At 44.1% G+C, this 15259-nt stretch overlaps 1 protein-coding gene and 1 pseudogene across 4 annotated transcripts in view; one reads left to right on the plus strand and one right to left on the minus strand.

The window, feature by feature from the left end:
• Nucleotides 1-15259, plus strand: part of BTBD9 (BTB domain containing 9) — a 416542-nt gene that overhangs the window by 360394 nt on the left and 40889 nt on the right. The window lies entirely within an intron of this gene.
• Nucleotides 9745-10575, minus strand: LOC121488590 (annotated as a pseudogene).

Consider the following 15259-nt stretch of genomic DNA (forward strand, 5'->3'; position numbering starts at 1 on the left):
AGAAAGGTTGAGTTGTTTAAATGAATAGAAAGGTCATCCACCCTCAGAGTGTACTCTGCTGTCATCTAGTAGCAGGGCTGTTGCTTGGTATTAGGCTCTATCTGCCAAAAGGTAAGAAGTGAAAGGTTTTGGCAGGCACAGTGAAGCCACATTAATAGCAAAGTAGCCGTGTTTAAACTGTCCTTGGAGCACTTTTAATCGAGCCCTTGTTCTCTGTCCAGCCCTGTGCTGGATGTCACAGAATGGGGTTGAGGGGGTGTTGTGCTCTTCTCGGAGTACACACTGCTGGTGTGGAGACTATAATGGTTATAGCCATTAACTATGTGCTGCAAAGACCGTCTCTGATATATTTATAGATTTGTCTGATTACCCAAGGGTCAGGGACTGTGTCTTACCTATTTTTGAATCATCATAACTCAGCACAAAGGCTGACATGTGGTAGCCTAGAAATGGTTCGTGAGCAAGTGAATGAATTTATGAGTGAATGAGTGGTTATATTTTGGGGGCAATTTTTTCTAATGGAATGCTAACAGGGATTTTTCAGACTTACAGTGAATTAGATAAAGGTTATCACTAGGGAAGAACAGAAAGTGAGGTATAAACTAATCCAAACCAAGTTCTTGCTTTCTGTCTTGAAAATCAAAAACTTGAGCCCTCCTACAGGTCTGGAGAGAAGAGGTCTCCCATCCAAGGAGGTGTGACCACCCTGCCTAAATGTTGAATTAAGAACCTCATTGTACCTCAGTGGGTGTATTCAGGAAGGGAATCGTTCCCCAGAATGAGCCAAGCATCCCCTGGGAAGAGCTTGCTGGAGTGGGCAGGAAGAAGCCTGACCTCTTTATGTGATACCAATCTGTGCTCCAGAGAGACTCATTTAAAAAGGCCTCATTAAATGAACTGCAGCTCCAAGTCCAATGACAGCCAAGAAACTTCTGGGAAGAGCTTTATGCTATACTACATCTCTCTTGTATCTTTTACCTCTTTCTGTTTAAGAATCTTTATTTATCTTCGGCTTCTTGGGGAATATGGTGGAAACTTTTCTGGGCCCTTCTCTAGTTTCCATCTTTTTTTCCTGCTGAGAGGATTCAGCTTAGGCAAGAGTTCTGTTTCATGTGGAGCACGTATTGCCTCATTCCTGCTCCTCTAGCATTTTCCTCAGCCTGGACAAGCAAGATCACCTTCATGTCTGCTGTTGAACTGGTGCTGATGGTCCTAGCCTTTCTTCCAAATACTTCAACTGAAGCTATTTATGTATCTCTGATCATTGGAATGTATAAAAGGGGCTTCTTTCAACAAATATTTGAGCACCCACAGCACATGAGACACAGAGTTGGTACTGTGTTTATGCTCATTGTCCTGTTACCAGGGTGAGGTTGAGAATTCACTGAACTCTTTCTTGAACCCTGAAAAGCAGATTTCTACATCATTGGCCTCCCTAGGAAGCCCTTGGAAGGTAAAACTTTCAGCCTATTACCAAACAAAAATGTCATGTTTCAGTAAGAGAGCTTCTCTGACTTTCTGAAGAACTTAAGGCATTCCATGGATAAAGATGATATAGTACATCTACACCATGGAATATTACTCAGCCCTGGGAAAGGTGGATATCCTGCCATCTGTGACCACATGGGTGGATCTAGAGCACGTTATGCTAAGCAGCATAAGTCAGAGAAAGAGAAATACTGTCTATCATTTATATGTGGAACCTAAAAAGGCCAAATCTATAAGAAAACAAAGTAAAATGGTGGCTACCAGGGGTGGGTTGGTGGGTAAGATTGATAATGCCTAAGGGTACAAACTTGTAACAAGAAGTAATTAAGTCATAGTGCTCTAATGCACAATACAATACAGTGAATATAGACAACAGTATCATACTGTAATTATGTAATGTGATAAATATCACTACAGTGGCAATCATCATATATAAATGTTTCAAAGTAGCACACTATACACCTTAAACCTACAGAAAGTTACATGTCAAACTTACTCAATAAGAAAATGTCTTTAAAGAAAAAAGAACTTCAGGAAAGGAGAAAAGTTGGAGTGGGAGAGGTGGAGTATACCTGCCAGACGGATGGCTCACTGATCTGTTAGGAAGCAGAAACTATGCCAACCCCAGTCATGTGTCTTTGTGTCTCTCAGAGGCTGGTATGTGTAGAGAGGTGGTAACAGAAAATATCTCATTGGTTTCCTTCAGGCTTGAGGCACTCTGGTAGATATGAGCCAGGAGAGCTAGAGTTCTTCATTTTACCCTGCCCACGAAAGCATCTTCCATCAGCAAGGTACGGTGGCAGCCTGTGGGGCTCTATACTTTCCGAGAGAGGGAATGGGGAAACCTCCATGACCAGCCTCACACAGTAACCCACAGTGACCCACAGTGTTGTCGTCTTTTAAGATTATTTATTTGTTTGTTTGTTTGTTTATTTATTTATTTATTTATTTATTTGAGAGTGAGCATGCATACGAGCACATGAGATGGGCAGGGAGGGGCAGGGGGAGAAACAGCAGGAAGTCTGACTCAGGACTCAATCCCAGGACCCCAAGATCATGACCTGAGCTAAATTAGGCAGACACATAACTGATTGAGCCACCCAGGAGCCCTGACCCAGTGTCTTCTACTAACAAGGGCCCCTCAGAGTCCATTCATCCAACCCTCCTCCTTCCCTTACTGCCACATACAAGCTAATGCCCTTTTCTACATCCCCCTAACCTAGAAACATCTAAGAATACTCAACCCATTTCTCTTCATTGTCTGGTTCAATTCTGTTTGCTTCTGCCTTCTCACCAACTCTCAGCTGGTCTCTGCGGCCTCTCCCTCCACCTCTTGTCGTTCTTCCATTCTGCCTCTACAGTTGCCATTATAAAACACAGTTCTCATATAACCACTTGTCCATAATCCACATGTCTCTGCCTGACATGCAAGATCTTACAGTCAGACCCCAAACATCATAGCCACCTCATCTCTTCTTGCTTCTGTATATGCTGCCTGCATTCAGTGTTTTGGGCTACTACTCCTTCTCTGGAGACAATCTGTACTTTCTCATCTTCGTGAAATATCCACGTGTTCTTAATACCACCTCGAGTGCTGGTCTTTAGTGTCCATCCCCACCCCCTCCACCTTCTCTGGTGAATTCTAGGTCATCCTTTATGCCCAGCTCAGTGTCATCTGCTTTATGAAGCCCAACCCAACCTCTCCAGACTAAACCTGGAATAGCCAGATCCCCAACTCAAGCTAAATGTGGGAGCTGCTCTTCCTTGATCAGTCCTGAAACTGGACTCACAGACTTAGCAAGGGAGGGGAGGATTTCAGGCCTGGTTAAGTGATGAAGCCACTTAAAGAGTTCAGAAGAAAGCATTTTACTTGCCTACCTCTTCTCTGTAAGGAAGGCAGTTTGTTCCAAGCTGGTTTGTTCACTACCACACTCCTGCCATTTGATAGAAGCTCAGTACGTATTGATGTGCCTGCAGGATCTAGGAGATCATCCATCTCCTGATCTAGGACTTAAAAGTCACAGCTAGAACTTGAGGAGTTCATGGATAACATAGTCATTAGAAAGGAACTGTGGAACCCAGAGACTCAACTTCTAGGCATATAAGAGAGACGAAAACCTACGTCCACACAAAAACTTGTACATGAGTGTCTATTCACAGCAGTATTAGTCATAAGGGCCCCAAATTGGAAACATTTCAAAAGTCTGTCAATGGATGAATAAATGGATAAACAAAATGTGGTATATCCACAGTGCTATTTAGCCATAAATAAAGGAACGAGGTACTGATACATGCTACAACTTTGGTGAACTTTGAAAACATTTTGCTGTGTGAAAGGAGCCATGTATTGTATGATCCATGTACATGCAATGTCCAGAATAGGTAAATCCATAGAAATAGAAAGTACACTACTGGTTCCCAGGGGCCAAGGGTGTTGGGAAGAATGCGGAATGACTACTAAAGGGTAATAGATTTCTTTTGGGCGAGATGAAACTGTTCTAAAATGGATTGTGGTGATGGTTGCACAACACTGTAAATATCACTAAAAACTAGTGAATTATACACTTTAAAAGTGAATTTTATGGTATGTGAATTATATCACACAACAGCTGTTATTTTTTAAACAAGACAAAGTCAGTGGGCATTCCCAGGCCAGTCCACAAAGGACTAGGGACACCTCTGTGCAGTGGGAAGGCCCGGATGTTGCCCTGTTATAGCCAATTCAAGATTCCAGACCCCCTGCAACTTTGACTCACAGAAGCACCACACTACTGTTGGTGGGCTTTTAGCTGTTGAAGAGAGTACACTGAGACTGTAACAAGGAAGCATAACTTCTTTCTGCCTTTTCCTTGCAGTTCCTTTGAGAAGGAAGAGGAGAGGTATGGGTAAGAGATTCACTCTTCCCTTCTCTCCTGTTTCCTGCTCCCACCCCACCTCTTCCTTTTGCCACTTATGGCTCTCTCCAGAGCTGTGTGGCTGGACCAGGGATTACTGCTCTAATACTTTTTTAGAGAAGGGGAAGAAAGGAGGAAGGAGCAGAGGGAAAGGGAAAGAGAGTCTTAAACAGGCCTCAAACCCAGCGCAGAGCCAGACATGGAGTTCAGTCTCAGGCCCTGAGATATGACCTGAGCTGAAATCAAGAGTTGGACACTTAACCAACTGAGCCACCCAAGCACCCCTAATGCATTTTTAATTTACAGTTGCAAATCCAGAGATCTCATTCTGAGGCTTTGGGGTGAAAGGAGAGCCTTCCTGACATAGTGAAAAATGGCCCTATTTTCCTCACATGTGGCTAGGCCACAGCAGACCACTGAGAGCCAGTGTAGGCTTCAGGAGGGTTGGCTTAATGGCATTGTGGTGGATGAGCTGCCAGGCTTTTGATGAACTATTCCAGTCCCGTTCATAGCCCACGTAGTGTGTTGGATACTTGGTCAACAGTAGGAGTCCCTACTATAGAGCCTTATATTGCCATTGTAAGGGGTTTTAAGTCAATAAAACTCAAAATTTGAAATCAGAATGATCTTGCCCCTAATGTTACACTAGAATAAGTATATATAAATGCAGGGATTGGAGACATTTACATGAATTTGACCTGATTGAGCAACAGCCCTCATAAATGGCTCTTTTGATGGGAAAGCAATCTAGTTCTATAACCACAGAGTTCCATGTGACATGTTAATTCTGCACTAGCATCATAGAGGTCTCTCAGAGTGCCCGGTTTTTAAGTAGCATGTCTGTGTTATCCCACATAATGCCTTTTTACTACCAATTATTGTGTGACCTAACTCCATACTGGTAATTCTATTTGATTCTTTGATGGCATCATAAAATATTGATAACAAAGCAGAATTGATAATAACAGTGGTAAGAATGGAACCAAGAACATTTTTATTCATACAAAGGAAATCATAGCAAATATACTTTATTTCTCCTGATTCCATAATTTTCACTATTTTTCATCCCCTTAACAAATAAACGAGCACCCACCAAGTGCTAGGCACTGAACAAGGCAGATGAGGTACCTACTTTCATCAAGTTTACATCTTTGTGGGGTGTGGGGGGGAGACAAGCCATAACAGATAAATAAACTTTCAACTACTGATAAATGCTGTGAAGAAAATCAAACAGGAGAGTATATAGGTAGTGATGGGACTGTGGTAGACAAAAAGCAGCTACTTGAGCTCAGAAAGGCCTCTCTGACAAAGTGACATTCGAGCTAAGTATTATAGAAGCAGGCCTTACAAAAGGCTTAGGGAAAGAGAGTTTCAGGAAAATTTAAGGCTATGAAGGAGGAATGAACTTGGTGTGTATGCAAAACAGAAAGGTAGCTGGTGCTGCTGAAGCCTGAGAAAGAGGCCAGACAGCGCAAAATGGGATGGACTGGCCAGTACCTCTCAGATCGTATGTGACCTTCAGGTGTTGGGCCGGAGTATGAGTTTCAGCCTAAGAGCAGTGGGGCGTTATTTAGTGTCTTAGGCAAGGGAGTACTATGAACTGATTTCTGCTTTCTAAAGATCACTTTGGTGACTGTGTGGGGAGTGAATTGGAGGAAGATAAATAAGGAACTGAGAGACAAGTAAGGAGGCTGTTGCTATAACCCAAAAGAGACATGACAGGGTCTTGGACTAGGTTGGTGACAGCAGGGATGGTGGGGAATGGTTGGCTGTGGAGAACATACTGCTGATGGAATGGGCTGGGAGCCAACATGGAGACACCAGAGAGGAGGGAAAGAGCTCTTGGTATGTACCTTTTGACTTTGTCCTCGGTCCTGGGCATTTCAACATTTCACTGTTTTTATCAATGCCCTGACAGAAGACAAAAGGCAGACATGAGATTCAAAATGACCTTCCCAGCCTCTAAAGTGGGACCAAACCAACAGGATGGGATTTAATGGGAATAAATGTGATGCCCTCCATTGAGGTTCAGAAAATCAATTGTCCCAAGTACAGTATGGGGGCAGTCAAGCTTGAGAAATGTTTATGTGAAAAAGCTGTGGTTTTTATTTGGCCACGAACTCAATATGAGCTAATAGTAGGATAAAGCTGCTATAAATTTTGGGCAGTCTTAATCTACACCGGGTGCAGAGTGTCCAGATGCCCATGTGACCTTCCTGTTGTGCTCTTTGTTGGTCAGGACACATGTCTATGCTTGAGGAAGTACATTGAAAATAACCAGGTGATGAGAGTTTGGGAAGCTGATTCATGAAGATGGGGCTAGGGCCGGGGGGTGGGTAGTGCTGTGAACTGAAGGAGCCAGGGATAAAACAGGACCCAGTTAAGACAAGACTTAGGGAGTTATGATGTCATGATAATGATTTTTTTTTTTTTTTTTTAGTAAACTTTATGCCCAACATGGGGCTTGAACTCCTGACTCTCAGATCAAGAGTCGCATGCTTCACTGACTGAGCCAGCAAGGTGCCCCTGATAATAATCTAAAATGTATGCAGATTTATCGTGTGGAAAAGAGACTAATTCTGTGGCCTCCAGAGGCTGGCACTAACATTTTTTAGTCATACCTTCAACACATATTTGATGAGCATCTATCCTGTGCCACTTTTTTTTAAGTCCCTAAACTTATTGGTGCTCAGTTTTGGTCCAGAGACCAACAGATATATATATATATATATATATATATGCAGTAAAGTATTCCAGATGCCACCATAGAAGTATCTGTTGAGTACAGTGGGGACACAGTGGAGGGAGTGACCGTTCCACCTTAGAAGGGTTGAGAAAGGTCTCTTGGTGGAAGTAGCACTTAGATTGAATCTTGAAAGATAAGTGGATGCTGGCTGCGGCACCATCTGGAATAAGGAAGGGGATTTGGAGGCACATATGAGGCAAAAGGCATGCAAAGACACAAGATGTGCAATACCTTGGTGCATTCAGGTAACTAGGTGTGGTTTGGCATGACTGAAGAATGGGCTGGGAGGTCCAGGGACTGGCCATTCTTGGTTCATGGGTGAAGAGGGTTTGTCCAACAGTGTGTTCTGGGCTGCCCCTGAAGTATAGCGTGTCAATAGGTAGCGAGCTGGAGAGAAGGCTGGAGGGACAAACTGGGACCAGACCATGTGTGGAAGTCCCTGGATACCATGCTGGCCAGTTTACCTTATTCTCTCCTCAGGTAGAAGACAGGACTGCTAAAGGTATGCCTTATTTGTGTATGTTGTGCTTACAACAGGATCTAGAATGAGCTAGCAGTGAGAGAGACTGGAGATGGAAAAGCAGGAAACAGCAGTTAGGGATGAGAGTTAATGAGAGTCTACACTAGAACCAAAGCAATATTCCAGGTGAGAAGCTGATGGGTGGGGCTCTTGGGAGGGGAGGACAAACTCTGTAACTCTGTGCTTCTCGTGCCCCGGGACAGAATTGGGGCCAGCAGTCAGGAAGCTGGACAGCCACAGGTCCAATAGTCAAAGGGAAAAGTGCTTCTTTCTTAGCACAGTACCACACATATACTGTTCCAGAAGTGCCAAATTGCAACAGAACCGCTGTTCTCAGGTGTGACCACTGATCAGTCTCCAGGTGCCTGGGTTCTCAGCACCAGCCTTCTCCATTACGCTCTCCCTGGAAGAGCAGGACACTCTGAGGCTGCTCTCCTTCATCAGCAGAAGGAGCTGCAAGCACAGGGGAAAGTAGTCCCTCATTTTCTTCATAGAGGGGGGCTCGTGACCTTTGGCAGAGGCCTCTGTGGTCTCTTCTGAAGCACTCTTGAACCGATTCCTCAGCCAGCTAACTCTGGCTGCCACTGTGGCCAGCCAGTCCTGCTCTCTTGTCCACTTCACACTGTTGATCCCTTTCCTTCCTCCTGCCTCATCAGAGCAGCCCTGGCTGCTCAGTCACCAGTGACTGTGCCTAGGGCTCTGGAGCATCCTGCCAGGCCTCGCCAGGCCTCACAGTGAGGCTCTTTATTCTCCAGCTGTTTTTGAGAGGCTCATTGTTTAGTCCTTTGAGAATCCCTGGATTAGAAGTCTGAGGAATTTGAAGGCAGGAGGTGAAAGACTAGAATCTAGGAACTACATAATAAATAGGTGTCCTTAAAACAACAGTAAGTGGCAGCACTAATGCCTCCAGCCAGGATTTCAAAGCACAGACCCCAAAAGTGGTCTCATCTGGAGAGAAAGCAGAATCTCAGCATTGTTGGAAAACTTGAAGAAAGGAAGTATGTGACCCGCCTCTCCAGAACGTGTTCCACATCTCCTTGCAATACAGCATTCAGTTTCCCTGTTAAGTGACTTTGCTCTGGGGGACTTGAGGTATAGGGTGGCTAAGAAAGCCACTCCAAGACACACGTGTTAGGTAGTAAGCCTCATGCTGCCCAAACCTCTGCTTGTCTCAGCTATAAAATCCTGGGTCAAATTGTGGTTATAAAGTTGATTGCTTCCAAAGCAACCCTGACGTCTTGAGGTCTTTGTTTTATTCAGAGCTGCTCTATCAGCTGTAGCTTGCCTTTGATGGGCCACAGCAGTGTTTTTCATGTCTAACTAGTGTTTTAATGTTTGTGAGATGCTGTGGTTAATTGGATCCCCATGGCACTGCGAACGGCTTTAGAAGCCTCTTATGTCGGGGGAGGTAACTCGGTGGCTGTGTGTGTGTGTGTGTGCGTGTGTATACACATGTGCCCTCAGACCTGAGCAAGTGCCATGAGATTTTGTTGTGCTCCGGCCCACAGCTCAGCTTTTGAGAGTTTTAATACTTGTTTTTCCCAAGTCAAAAATCTTGGCATCACCCCTAGATTCTTAACCTTTCTTCTCTTACACTCTTCTGTTGTGTTGTCCTTGGGCCTGTTGGAGCTGCCCAGCCAGACCCATCCTGGTCATGGCCAACCCACACTTCTAGATCCCTGGGAACTCCCACCATCTTGCTGGTGGCCCTGTGCCACGCAGTCCCCATTTACTGACTTTCCTTTCTCAGGGTAGTAACACAAGCAAGGGCTCACACTCTCTCAAATCTGTGAAGGCTTCCAGGTACTTGCCTGTTGCTGCATCTTGCTTTGTTTTGTTTGTCATGGCTGCTTTATATCTAAGGGCTCATGACTGACAGTGATCCACAAACCAGCCCCATCGTCTTCTACAAAAGTGACTTAATATGAACAAGGGGCTGTTTCGCTAAGACCCAGGCAAGGGGCCTGTAGGACTGTGGCTTTAAATCTCAGGCCACAGGCCTTGGAAGGCAGGGAAGAATGGCAGGCAGTCCAGTTCAAATGGGCTGAGTGCCAGTGAGGAGCCTAGAGAGTTCCAGAGAGCCCTTACCCAGGATGACAGATCACCAGGGTAAAGGAGCCAGCAGGTTAAAGCTTTCAGAGCCAAGCAAAGCAGTTCAATCCCCTGGGGCCCTGTCACCCCTGGCCTTAACTCCATGCCATGCGCCCAAGTACACCCCCACAGCCACGCACACTCACAAGCACACTCATCCCCACTTCATACACAAAGAAGGCTGGATGATGGGGCGGGTTCACAGCAGGCTGGCTTGCCAAGGGGTTGAGTCCTCTTCATTGTTACTGACGGGCTGCCTAATGAGCATCTATCCAATTGCTGGGTGTGTCCACCAGTTCTGACAGATATGTGAGGGGGCATCTGGGATTCCTCTGGGCACGTGGTATAAGAGATGACTCTGATGTTGCAGGCACAGTCCATTTTCTCCTCATAAGACATCCTGTGGTTGCAGGAGGGGCAGGTGAAGTGGGTTTCTAGGGTGCCTATCATCACCTTGGAGGGCCATTTTGACTTTCTGCACCCCATGTCTGTAGGAGGGCAAATGCTCACCTTCCTCCATTGCAATAGCCTCGTTCACCTAGAAGACAGTGGCTTCCCAGAGTCACTACACTTTGAATTGTGCAATCCAGCTGCCTAGGTAGGGATTGGTGTCTTAACAGTTTTCCAAAAGAGAGGGCTTCATACTCCCATCCCCTCTCTAAAACCTGAGGTGACCTATTTCTAGGAACCTGAAAGAGCCCAACTAACATTCCTGTGGTGGAGCAGAGAGGCCCACAGAGGGCAAGTTAGGGAACAGGCAGGGATGGAAATAGGCAAGTACCTTGGGGCACAGCAGGCAGGTGTGCCCTAGGATTCGGGACCCCTGGGAAGTAAGAAGCCAGTCTGCCTCTGGCCTTTAGCCTTATACTCCAACCCTGCCAAGGGACTGTGCTCTTTCAATAAGCACAAGTACTGTTAGTCTCTCTCTTTTTTTAAAAAATATTTTATTTATTCATAGAGACAGAGAAAATGAGAGGCAGAGACACAGGCAGAGGGAGAAGCAGGCTCCATGCAGAGAGCCTGACGTGGGACTCTATCCAGGGTCTCCAGGATCACGCCCTGGGCTGCAGGCGGTGCTAACCGGGGCTGCCTCTGTTAGTCTCTTTTTATGTGTGTGTCTCAGACCTGCCTCAAATGAATCAGGGTACATGGAGGGAATCTGTAAGTGGTAAAACTCTATGCAAAAATAAGACATCAGGGATCCCTGGGTGGCTTATCAGTTTGGTGCCCGCCTTTGGCCCGGGGCATGATCCTGGGGTCCCGGGATCGGGTCCTGTGTTGGGCTCCCTGCATGGAGCCTGCTTCTCCCTCTGCCTAGGTCTCTGCCCACCCCCCTGTGTCTTTCATGAATGAATGAATGAATGAATGAATGAATGAATGAATGAATGAATAAATAAATAAATAAATAAAATCTTTTTTAAAAAAAAGACATCACTAAATCTCTCTGACTAGGTCATAAGCTCCTTGAAGTCCAGAGTTGCTTCTGACACTTCTCTGTACTCTCCTAGGTAGTCCCTACTCTCTGCTCTTTGCCTGACTGCTCAAATGACCCTTGAGACAAGCTGGTTAAATGACTATTTCCAGCCGAAATGGAGTTGGCCTCCTCTTTTAGTCTCTCTCCTAGTACTGTGTTCTTCTTGATAACACCTATCACAATTTATGATTTTGTTATCTGTAATTTACTTATTAAGTTCTGTCTTTGCAGTAGGCTTTAAGTTCCAGGAAAGTAGGGGACTCTGTCTCCTTTGTTTATATTTACATTCCCAATGCCCATATAATGCCTGGCATATATTAATATTTTTGAGCCACTGAAGGAATGGGTTCCCAGGAAGACATTGACAACTTCAGAGCCAGAGAATGTCTCTGTTCTCCTAGATCTTGCCAACTCTAGAGATCGTTGACCTTCACAGGTTTGCTAGATTAGTTTCCTCTTCCACCCTGAGCATCCTGCCTCTTCCCATGACCTCTGAATTTGACTGCTGGTGACCAGATTCAAATGGATATCTAGGACACATCATTGGGCAAGTGGTGGAAACTTCCTTAACTTATTTGTTCTTGTTCCTTTTGGCCATGGTGTTGTGGGAAATGAAGGGATGGATGGCTTTGAGGCTCCAGAGGCATAGATGGGGGTAAGTGGACTTCTGACCAAGCATGTAGAGACAAATGCACTAGGCTGCTCTGGAGAGCACCCACAAGGAAAGCATATCCCTTCATATCTTCCTGTCCATGGTGACTATAGGTCTCTATCTTATCAGGAGCTCATTAAGCAATTGCCCACCTACCATCTACCAGCAAGAATTCCATCAGAATTTACTTACCTTCAACTAAACGTGACTTTCTGAGCCACAGTTACGGGTTTACCCTAATTAGATTATGGAACTGCTGCATTACATTTCATTATTACCTTGAAATTACACTTCCATTCTGAACAACCATGCCTTATAAGTAATGTGAGTGCTACCTGACACAAACACTCTGAAACAAGCCCCATGTTAAGCTGCAAGTTTGTAATGGGTGATATTTGGATAACTCTGATTAAACATATAAATCATGAAAATTAGAAATGGGAAGAAAGCTCTCTACTTAGATTAACTACATACTAGTGTTTAGCTCAGTAATGGATCATTTTCTCTCCTGCAGTTCTTGCTCTTTCACAAACATTTTTCGTTACCTTTGTACCTTTCTTTCATGGTACTTCTTTACACATGTTCAGACCTTCCAGTAGACAGAGCCTCTCTATTTCTACTCTTTGTGCATTGTATGTACTTTGGCTAGTAATCTCTAAAACCTTTGTGCAAGGTTCTTAAATATTTTTCATCCAACATTGGTTTTGCCCTGAGGATCATCTTCACCCAAGCAGGGACACTGGGTTTTGACAGTCCTTTTCTTTCTCATCATTATGAGATGGCCCTCATCCAGAAGGATGCTCATGACCATGTCCAACATTAGGAATATCACTCAGAAGGCCAGGGGCTTGCCAGCTGAGCCAGGAAGATAGATAAATCCAAGAGAAGGAATGAGAGGAATTAGAAAAAGAGGTTGTGTGGGGCCATAAGACTCAAATAAATCTTACTACTGAATTATCCATACTTCAGAATTATAAAGAACTCCCAGCCACTCCAAAAGACTGTAAGAAGAAGTAAGATCGAGACAGGGATTCCAAAGCAAGATGAGAAATTGGGAACATTTGGGGAAGATGTTGGGAGTGGGTAGCCAGTTTAAGAAAAAAAAAAAAAAAGAAAGAAAGGAACAGAACAAAAATAAAGGAAATAAAATAAAAGGTTCAGCTGAAATGTAACTTCCCGTGTTTGGAAGAACGGCTATTCACTGTCGTTCAATGGGATCAGCTGTTGGAATTCTTTTGAATAGAATTCTTTTTAAATTATTTATTGTGATAATCCACAAATATTTCCCCAAACCCAGCATCATAACTTCATTCCTGCTGGTTTACCCCACATCAGATCTATTTTAAAAAAACATTTAAAGGTACAGAATCGGTAAAGAAGACAGTAGGGGGAGCGAGAATGAGATGCCAGAAAGAATACATATGGCCACACCCCTGTTTCCATGTGTGTCACCCATCTCGTTACAAGTGAATATTTCATATGGATGTCTAATTTACTTCTGATAGATATGGGTGTTCCTATTTCTGAGAGACAGAGATGCGTGTTATATGTCCTTCAGCTAGAACCTGTTCAGTTCATGGTGCCTCCATGGGATTATATTCTGCATCTCATTTTGTCCATTATTAAATTCAGGGTTCTTTTGTTAAGTAAATAAAATGATTGAATTATCAATGCTAATTTAGTCCTTTCTCTCTTCATCGCTGTGATTTTTAAGCGTTTTTATTAATACTGTTAAGTGCTATATTTGAGTGGTGATAAGCCCTGTTTTTTAAGATCAATCTTATATTTCAGAGTCAGATGTATCCGATTCATGATAAGTGCTTAGACCAGTCTCTTAACTTCTCTGGGTTTCACTTCTTCCCCTGAACAATAAATAATTATTCCATCTCCTCCCCACACTGGAGAGATATTTGGAAGGTAAATGAGATCACATCTCTGACAGCATTGCCTGGTGTTCGGGGGAAATCTGCAGTGTTGTTATTGGGCTGTTATTGCTCTCTTTCAAATTGCACACCTCATCATGCTTGTGGCGCCCACAGCCTAACTGGGCTTTCACTGGCAAAATGATTTAAATGCAGCGGCTTGTCTTGGGCTGTGCTCAGGATTCCCGACATTCTGTGGGCAGGAATCTGGTAGTGTGGTCTCGGCCTGTGTGTCTGTGCAGTGGGGTGTTGAGCTCGAAGTGAAGAGGGTGGCAGTGGGTTCCCAGTGGGCGGCTTTTGGACAGGAAGCGTCTGGGTGATTATACGAAGGCAGGTACTGATTTACCTGTTTGCTAGTTTATTTTCTTTGGGGGAGGCAGCGTTTCAATTTACTGCATTCCTTGGAGGTTTGACATATCAATTAGATGTTATCGACAGTAATAGAGGGGCAGTTGCTGTAAATGTGAAGTTTTTACTGGTAGGCCATGAAATGACACCCCAAGGGACTGTAACAGAGTGGCGTGATAAATATCGTGTTACCTGCACACGAGCAGAGGGACTGATTAATAGGGGAGGATGATTTTATCTCCTGCACTAAAATGTTATTTATTCATTTGCTGTCAATCAAACCTTCTGTTCTAATTGGCTGAAAGGTTAAATCGTCAAGATCTGCTCATAAACCAAGTTAAGGTAGGAAGAAAAGCAGCATTAAATCATAATCAGTAGCTTGTTTATTTACAGCATTATTGCATCTGTGTGACCTTGGAGAGCCTTTCTCTGCCCTCTAGTTATAGTAGCACTCTGAGCTGGGGAATCACATGCATGAGTGAAGGTTGCTGGAAGGGAGGAGATGTTCGCCATGCCTAGTGGTGTAGCCAGAATTGGAAGAAGGCAGAGCTCAGTGCAATGTTGTCTCAGCATAAGTAGACCACTGCTACTCTTTCTGTTGCATTTTTAATGCATGGCTCTTGTATTGTGCGATACTTGTAAAAGGAAGACTTATTTTTGAAAAGACAAATATATTTCCACACTAACAGTTTTATAAAGATGTCAGTGAATAAGTATAGGCATCATTAAATCACATTTTAAAGGCAGGCTTCTCATTGTGATAAATCTGCATTATCAGGTCTCATTTCTGAAATGAATCATCCATTGTAAAACTTTATGGGAGTTGAGTAAAAAGATCCCTTGTTGGCCAGTACAAGTGTATACTGTCAAACCATGCAGAAAGGGTAGCTTCAAATTCCAGTGAAATCGCTGATAGAGTTACAACCCTTTCTTAGAAGCAGTATATTTTAAGTACAAGCTACTTTGGGGAGGTAAGAAGCTTTTCTCACTGCGAAAGCAGCTTATTCAAAGAAAGCCAAGAGTAAACTCCCATTCAAAGGATCAGCTTGCTGCCAGGAGAACACAGCTTGCTCTTCAGTGGGGCTGGAAAAGGTCAGTAACCCAGAACCACACTGCTGAGGAAG

This window comes from Vulpes lagopus, chromosome 1 (assembly GCF_018345385.1).
Source record: "Vulpes lagopus strain Blue_001 chromosome 1, ASM1834538v1, whole genome shotgun sequence".
Classification (NCBI taxonomy): domain Eukaryota; kingdom Metazoa; phylum Chordata; class Mammalia; order Carnivora; family Canidae; genus Vulpes; species Vulpes lagopus.